At 42.9% G+C, this 8,040-nt stretch overlaps 1 long non-coding RNA gene across 1 annotated transcript; it reads right to left on the bottom strand.

Moving 5' to 3' along the window:
- Nucleotides 1-3,357: 3,357 nt before the first annotated feature.
- LOC125551258 (uncharacterized) lies at nucleotides 3,358-6,213 on the bottom strand. Its single transcript, XR_015600727.1, has 2 exons — nucleotides 5,306-6,213; nucleotides 3,358-5,128 (listed from the first exon to the last, which is right to left on the bottom strand). It is a non-coding gene; the product is annotated as an uncharacterized LOC125551258 (long non-coding RNA).
- Nucleotides 6,214-8,040: the final 1,827 nt, after the last annotated feature.

The following is an 8,040-nucleotide window of genomic DNA, read 5'->3' as shown; positions in this document are numbered from 1 at the left end:
ACCGCCTCCGGGCACCGAGACGTAGGGTTGTTACTTCCTCTGAGAAGGGCCTGAACTCGTAATCCTTGTGTGCTTACAACTCCTCCATAGCTAAGATCTAGCCTCTCCATACATACCCCCCTACATCACTGTCAGAGTTAGAACCACGACACCGACCACCCTAAAAAAAATCGTCCGTTGCCTCCAGACTCCTCCTCCTCTCCCTGCAATCGCTGCCAACCCTCACCTCTCTCATCTCCTCCCTCAAGTTGACTCCTCCCTCCTTGTCCACACGCCCAACGCCCAACGCCCGCGCCCTCGCCCTCGCCTCCTAGAACAGCCATTGCCGCACCGTTGGCGCTCGGCCGCCCCGGGAGTAGCAGGCAGCGGCGGTGATGAGCGAGGATGAGGGAGGGGCTGTGGGGAACGAAGCGTGCGTAACACCCCGTCAGCGGCATGGCGCCACGAACGGCGGCTTCCTCCCGGCGACGTGGTTGTAGGGGAGAGAGAGGAGGGAGGCAGAACGGCGGCGGCGGCTAACGGGGATGGAGGAGGGAGGAGCGCGAGATGTGGGGCTTGGTGAGGCTAGGGTTTGTCCGGTGGGGGCTGGGGCCTGGGGAGACGGGGGATTGGGTGCGGAACGCATGGTGGGGATTGGGCAAAACGGCCTGCACGTGAAAACAGGCGACCCAGCCAACCAGTGTGCCGCGCGAGCCCACCCGTCATTGGCCAGTGAAAAACGATCGTGAGGTGAAAACTGATTTAACCGCCGTGAAGATCCAACGGCTCAGGCGTGTCCGAGAGCCAGATCCGACGGCCCACGAAGGCCCAATCGGAGGAGCCTTCTGGAGGGGAGTTGGTTAGCCTCTTTTACCTTTTAAATGTAATGATGATGGAGTTACCTAGGATATTGTATCTGCCTCGGTATCAATATTTATTCGTGAACTTTGCCACTTTTTTTAAACAGGAAATGGACAAGCTGGGAACAACAAGCTTCACTTCCCTCCCCTTACTCTAAAGCCCCGCCTTTCTTACACAACATCAATTGCTTTTTATTTTATAATTTTATTGCTAATAATTTTGCTCAGGAAAGTTTAGAGGGATGATATGCTATTTGCTAAGCGCGAGCTTCATTGTTCATCAGTTTATGGTTCACTTGCCCAAATAAAAAATAATAATTGCAGTTGACCAAAAGCAACTAGACCGTGCTATTGCATCAGTTAAATAAACAATCTTGACAAACCTAGAATCCGGGGTGTGCATTGTGATATGTTTCAGTAATTGATGATCCACTTATAATATAAACGGACATGTTGTACAAGTGAAGACATGGGCGCCAACTATTGACATTTGGGGGGAAAGCAGAGCATTTTAACATATCTTATTTTTTTCCCTAAACCTTGATATTTCGCCTGGTGCTTATGGTTCTATTCCATTCAAGGCCGAGAAAGCACAATTTAAAGCTAAGCACGCGATGTTTTAAAAAGTAGGATTAATAGATGTGCTACGCAATTTTAACTGGTCCTTTGAAATAAGGAATAGCTTAATGGTGACAATGACATGCCAACTTATAAGACTATTGTATGTTGGTACTTGGTTGCTCTTTTATTGGAAGAAAATGATGCGTGTTTGTTTCTGATCTGTTTGACAAAATTGCTCTATAATGGCACGGAACTCATTTTTCTTCCTCTGAATTGCTATGCATACCTGTAAATATCTGGATTGGGAAATGGATCTCAGCCATTGACTGAGAAAGAATGGTACGCTCTTTCATCGAAGGTAAGTCATTGTTAGAATAACTTTGTACTCCCTCCGTCCCATAATAACAATGTCAAAAACGTTCTTATATTATGGGACGGAGGGAGTATATTGTAAGGATATACTGTCATATTATCCTATAAACTGCTATTCCTATTTTGACAACGAAAAAAATAAGAATGCCATGAAATCAGTCGGTAGACGTGCATATCCAATTGTAGGTGCTATTCCTATTTTGGCAAGCAAAAAAATAGAATGCCATGAAATCAGTCGGTAGACTTGCATATCCAATTGTAAGTGTTTCTTTCGTACTTTCCAGAACATTTTTGTGTTTATCTTCTACATTCTGAAATCTAGCTGGCAACAAACTCATATTTCACCGATGCAATTATATGCAGTACTGTTACAGCTACAATATAAAGTGTGCTCTGTTGGAAAAAAAAGGCGTTGGTGTCTTGTATCATGGGTACGTACAAACCTTTGCCCTTTGAGTAAAGGTGCATTTTGGCACCCAAAAAATCATTACAGAAATTTTTATGTGTATTTTATACTCAAAATATTAACTCATTGTCCTAGGGCTGACACATTCCAGTTCCATCTCAAATATCTTACAATCTTTCTAATTACTATCACTTCCTATCTTTGGTTGGTTAAATAAAATATACTTTAACTGCATTTTACTCCAATCATAATTTATATAATTTAGTGTAGTAAGAAACTAAGAATCACTCCAAGGTTACATTTAAGCTGATTGGAGCACAACGTCGGCTTATGATTGTTATGTTGGGAACTTGGATCAACAATTTGGATTCTTTGCCAACGGGCCATGATGTTGGTTTCTTATGTCATGTTGTGAATCAGGTTTTGTGGTTGTGCTAATAGTTCCTTGATTTTCTCTGAACATGAAACTTTTCCCTTCTCCAAGTGAACTAAACTGGATAGTCCACTGTCTTACTCCAATCAGGCAGTGACGACAGAAAAGAAGTGTTCGGACAAGATACCACCACTGCCTTATGTTAGAAGCCCTTCCAACTGAACAACTACCTATAAATGAGCCAATGTGAGGTGATCAACACTGCACCGACACAATGGGGAAGGAAATCCTATAACAACTTGGCATGTAATTGTTCTCTTTGTCAAACCTTTGTATTTTATTTCTTTTTTTATGTGGTGAGTGTACTCCTTAGTATGCAATTACTCCAGTTATTGACAATTTAGTGAGTTGGCAACACACACTTTTAAACTTAACTCTTCCATTCAAAACAAATATATGGAGCAGATTATGCTAATTCAATTCTACATCTTCATACATTTACAAAAATGCCTACCACTCTTTTGTCAAAATGGACGGGCGCCGCAACACGCGCCCATCATGATCTAGTCCATGAATGTAATTGAACATTGTATAGTGTCATCTAGTTCACGTCTCAACTAATACAAAAATAATACAATGAGCAAATCAACTGGTTAGACATCAATTTTATTTTCCAAGAAGCAACATTCTCAATCAGGCACACATAAAGTAAACCATGACAACCATGCATTCAATATCATTAATATGTAATACTTCTTGAAGATTAATAAAGCCACCATACACGGTTCATTATCCATGGAAAGCTATTAAAAATAAAAAATTCTCATAACAGACTATGAGTAGGAATATATATGACATAAATGAATAAACAAGTTATAAAAGCAATACGAACACAAATTAAGGGCGCATAATTGTGGAGAAGTGAAACATGATGTATAAGACAACAATATCAACTTAAGTGAGAGGGATCATCTATTCCATGCCGATAATACATAAAAAATACATCAGGAAGAGAATACAAAAACCAAGCAAGATTTCTTTTTTCTATTTCCCCAACCCAATAAATCCACTTCTGCAACACTTTCCCATCTCCATTGAGATGCCTCCACCAAGATTATGTTCTCTATTTCGTCTTTATCCAGAGTCATTACTGAAAAGGTATTTAAGTTATTCAGCGATCATCACACAATATCAGAGATAAATGGTACTTTCACGAAGAAACAATTCAAAGAAAAGTCAATGCGCTAGCAGTCTTGGAGTACTGTATACATAGTTGGTACTGCGAGGGTAAGAAAATTAGAACATAACAAAAATCTAATGTTACATCATGAGTACCTGGACACCTCATGAGCACACATACACCAAGTACTACATACAAAATTTGAAGTATCTTCTTTTTTCATGGGTACACAGACTTTAATATATCTCAACCAGAACAAGAAAAAACGATCTATGAGAATGTCCTATCAACAGGATGAGCATAGTTAGGTCTATACCCATTACTTCTTTCAGAAACCTGCTTCAACATGTATGAACATCATCTCATCAGTCTATATCCATTTCAGTATTCTCATAACTGAGAATAGTTGCAACATTGTAACTTCTCTTATTTGCTCATGAAAATTTGAAGTATCTTCTTTTTTCATGGGTACACAGACTTTAATATATCTCAACCAGAACAAGAAAAAACGATCTATGAGAATGTCCTATCAACAGGATGAGCATAGTTAGGTCTATACCCATTACTTCTTTCAGAAACCTGCTTCAACATGTATGAACATCATCTCATCAGTCTATATCCATTTCAGTATTCTCATAACTGAGAATAGTTGCAACATTGTAACTTCTCTTATTTGCTCATATGTCCATAACCATTAGCATATGTTTCTTGCAACCCCCAAAGAAATGAACAAAAGTGAAGTGATGCTAGCTTGCCAATAAAGATCCCAATAAAGAGCATGTGATATATGAAGCACCATTTTACAATAGCCATGAAGGAAACCAACAATCGTCGGCATCGAGTAGTCACCCAGGAGCTTGCTGGCTAGCATCATCGATGGTAGCCACCCTGAGTTCTATCCTCGGAACAACCTTGTTTGAGGCATTACTCTTTTCTAATGGCCTTGGCACCAACCAACAACCAACAAAGAGGTGACATGTAAACAATTGGAAGAAAATGAACGCAATAATAAGAAGTTTTGGCAAGATAGAAATCTCGATTTATATTGTTTGGACAGAAAGACATATGTAATAGTTTTCCATTTTCTCTTTTGGCCCTCTTAAAAAGCTTGTGCATTCATATACCACGAAGCCTAACTGGATTAATATCTGAAGCGAGCACAAAACAATCATATTTTAACATTGTTTTAACCATCAAATCAAAAACCATCCCTATTTTATATTCTTCAACTGTTAACATGCAGACCATCTTACTTCATGAGGAAAATGTTGAACAAGCAACAATGTTTTGTTTCATGATTTACCTATGGACCAGAAGGCAACTGCGCTTAAGGAAGGATTTACCTAAGCTGCCCAAGGCTCCATGTTCTCCATCTCTCCCCAAATTGCAGCACAATCCTTGAACAGGCAACAGAAGGCATGAGAAGAACAATCCTTGAATTTTTTTAACTAAATCCTTGGAAAGTTGAAATTGGAAGTAAAGAACATAAGAATAGAGAGACAACCAAATCAGAAAAAAGAGAGCATTCAAGAGTCAGTAGTAAAATAAAATAGGCCAGTGAGATTTGAGAACACCTCAACTTTGCACCATTGAGAAGAGTACAGATATCTTCTGGTCCAGTAAGCCCGTCATCGTGCACCATCACTGGTGCTCGCCGGATAAAACAAATTAATCCACCAAGTTTTTCTTGAATGGAAAAATGTATTCCACTCAAACTTGGTGCACAGGTAAATCGCTGCTAACCAAAATTGAAACAAATTAAGTAAGGGGCTTGAAATCCCCAACACCAAACTTCTGGCTTCGCGAAAGAGGACTCCCAATTCAGCAACATCATAATCCCTTTCCTCAAGTGCATAGATCATAATCTGACAGTCTGACTCCAAAATCATACGTATACAGTAGTAGGCCATCATCGACAAGCTAGCAAGCACACAACATAAGCACCCACACATCACACACACGCAGCAAGCAGGGCGTGAGGACCAGGGAGAGAGGTTACCTTGCCGGCGACGGGATTCCCGGCGGCGAAGGAGGATGTGACTCACGGTGGCGATGGAGGTGACCGGTGCGAATCACAAACCGGCAAGGAGCAGAGGGCTCCGCGCCGCCTCGCCGCGGTCTCGCGCGCGGCCTCGTTCACCGAGATCAGTTACCTTGCCGGCTTCCGGATTCCTAGCGACGGAGGAGAAGGCGACTCGCGGTGGCGATGGAGGTGACTGATGCGCGGATCACAAACCGGAGCAGAGGGCTCCGCGACGCCTCGCTGCGGTCTCGCGCATGGCCTCGTTCGCCGGCGGCCGTCCTGCATGCACCAACGTCGTGCTTAGGGAGAGAGTTGTGCGGCCGGAGAGGCGAGGGAGAGTAGGCGCAGCCGCGCCGCGGGATCGGGCTCGACCCCCTTCGCCGGTGGCCGCCCACGTGCGTCCACTTTTTTTTTAGGGAGTCCACGTGCGTCCACTTTGCTTGGAGGAGATTTGTGCGGCCAAAGAGGTTAGCACTAAATTTGAAGAAGACTGGGAGGTTAGCACTAATTTAGGGATGAGATGACGTGGGTGCCGAGAACTTGTCCTTCCTTTCTGCGTACGATGGGGGGCAGAGTTTTCGTTCGCCCACTAAAATTGATAAACGTATTTTTTACACAAAAGTTTTTGTTTTTTTTTAAAATTAAACCGCCGTCCGGATTTAAGTCACATTCGAACTGTTGTGTTACATTTTTCGAAACCCCCTGATGTTTTAAATAATTCATCCGCGGATTATATTTAAGTCAAACAAATGCTTTTTAAAATCATTCATATCTTTTAAATCGTAACTCCGATTTGAACATGTTATATATGAAATTTGATTAGAAAAATATGTAGAATATGAATATGAGATTATTTTTACCTGTTAAGTATTTTAAAATATTATTTTGAAATATATTTGTGTCAAACCAAATGATTTTCTAAATTATCTGTATCTTTTAAACCGTAACTTCGATTTTGACTTATTATATATGAAATTTTATTAGAAAAATGTGTGGAATCTAAATATGATGTTAATTTTACCTGTTAAATATTTTTAAAATATTGTTATGAAAGCAAATTTATAATTTATAGCGCAAGATTCATTTTTTTCATACCGGCGGCGATTCGGATTGCAAATAAACACCCCACTATAACGATATACGAAAAGAAAACATCGATAACTACACATGCATACCTCTGAAAAATGTCACAGGGGAAAACAACAGATTTCTCATCGCGAGAGTGAGAGAAAGCGAGCGAGAGAGAGAGGGAGAGAGAGAGACGCCTTAGGATTAACCATATTCAACACACATTTTTTGTTATTTTGTGTGAATACCGAGGCCATCACCGGCGAGGGTGAGAAGGAGGATAAACTGCAACACAAATATACTGCCTCGCAAAAATAAAGGAGATGGACCTATTGTGGTCTTGAGTAATGGTTGTTGAGTTAAGAGTGTGTGTTATGTTTTCTCTCACGTTGCAATGCACGAGCTCTTTTGCTAGTTCTAACATATAAGGAGGCTGGCCGACCCCCCTCCAGAGAGCTCCCTCGAGGAGCTTCGCTTTAGGCCGTTGGATCTGGTCAATCTGGTCTCCAAACTATTCTGATATGTTGGATCTACGTTGGATCTGCGTCTTTTTTTTACCTCGTTGTAGTTTTCGATGGGCAATGACTGGTGGGCTTGTTCTCTCCCGCGATTGGTTGGGTCAACCGTTTTGGGGTGCGAGACGAGCCTGTCCTTATGCGCCGCGTGCATGTTGCGCGATTGGTAGCCCGCGTGGGGGCTGTTTCACACGGGCCACCATTCCACCAACCCTAACCCTGTTTCCCCTGGATCCACATCGCAGCACCCCTCCCCTTCTCCTCCATCCTCTCTCGCCAGCTGCCGCCGCCGCCGCATTCCACCTCCAACATCTCCGTCCGATGCCGAGGAGCTGCTCACCCCACAACCTCTTCTCCACCCACGACCAAGGGTTGGGGAGGCGGGGTCTTCTCGCTGGGGTGAAGGAGTAGGGGAGGTCTGGGAGTCAGGCGGTAGGGGAGCAGTGAGGGCATGGGGCGCAAGGAGAAGCAGGGGAAGAATGATGGGGCTCTCACCTCCAGGCCAGCATCGGCTCCACCCCGCTCTTCCCCGTTCGAACAGCGGCGAGCCCACGGATTTGGCGTCCCAGGAGTGGAAGAAACAAGGAGGAGGTGCCGTCGGATGGGGGAGGAGATGGCGCCTAGGGAGAGGGGTGTAACACTCCGGATGTAACTTGCCATATTTGTAACTCCGACTCTTGCCATTTCCGGCTTTAAGTTATGA

Source organism: Triticum urartu, chromosome 4A (genome assembly GCF_056163025.1).
Source record: "Triticum urartu cultivar PI428250 chromosome 4A, HENAU_Tu73, whole genome shotgun sequence".
Taxonomy (NCBI): domain Eukaryota; kingdom Viridiplantae; phylum Streptophyta; class Magnoliopsida; order Poales; family Poaceae; genus Triticum; species Triticum urartu.
This window is presented reverse-complemented; position numbering and strand designations above follow the sequence as displayed.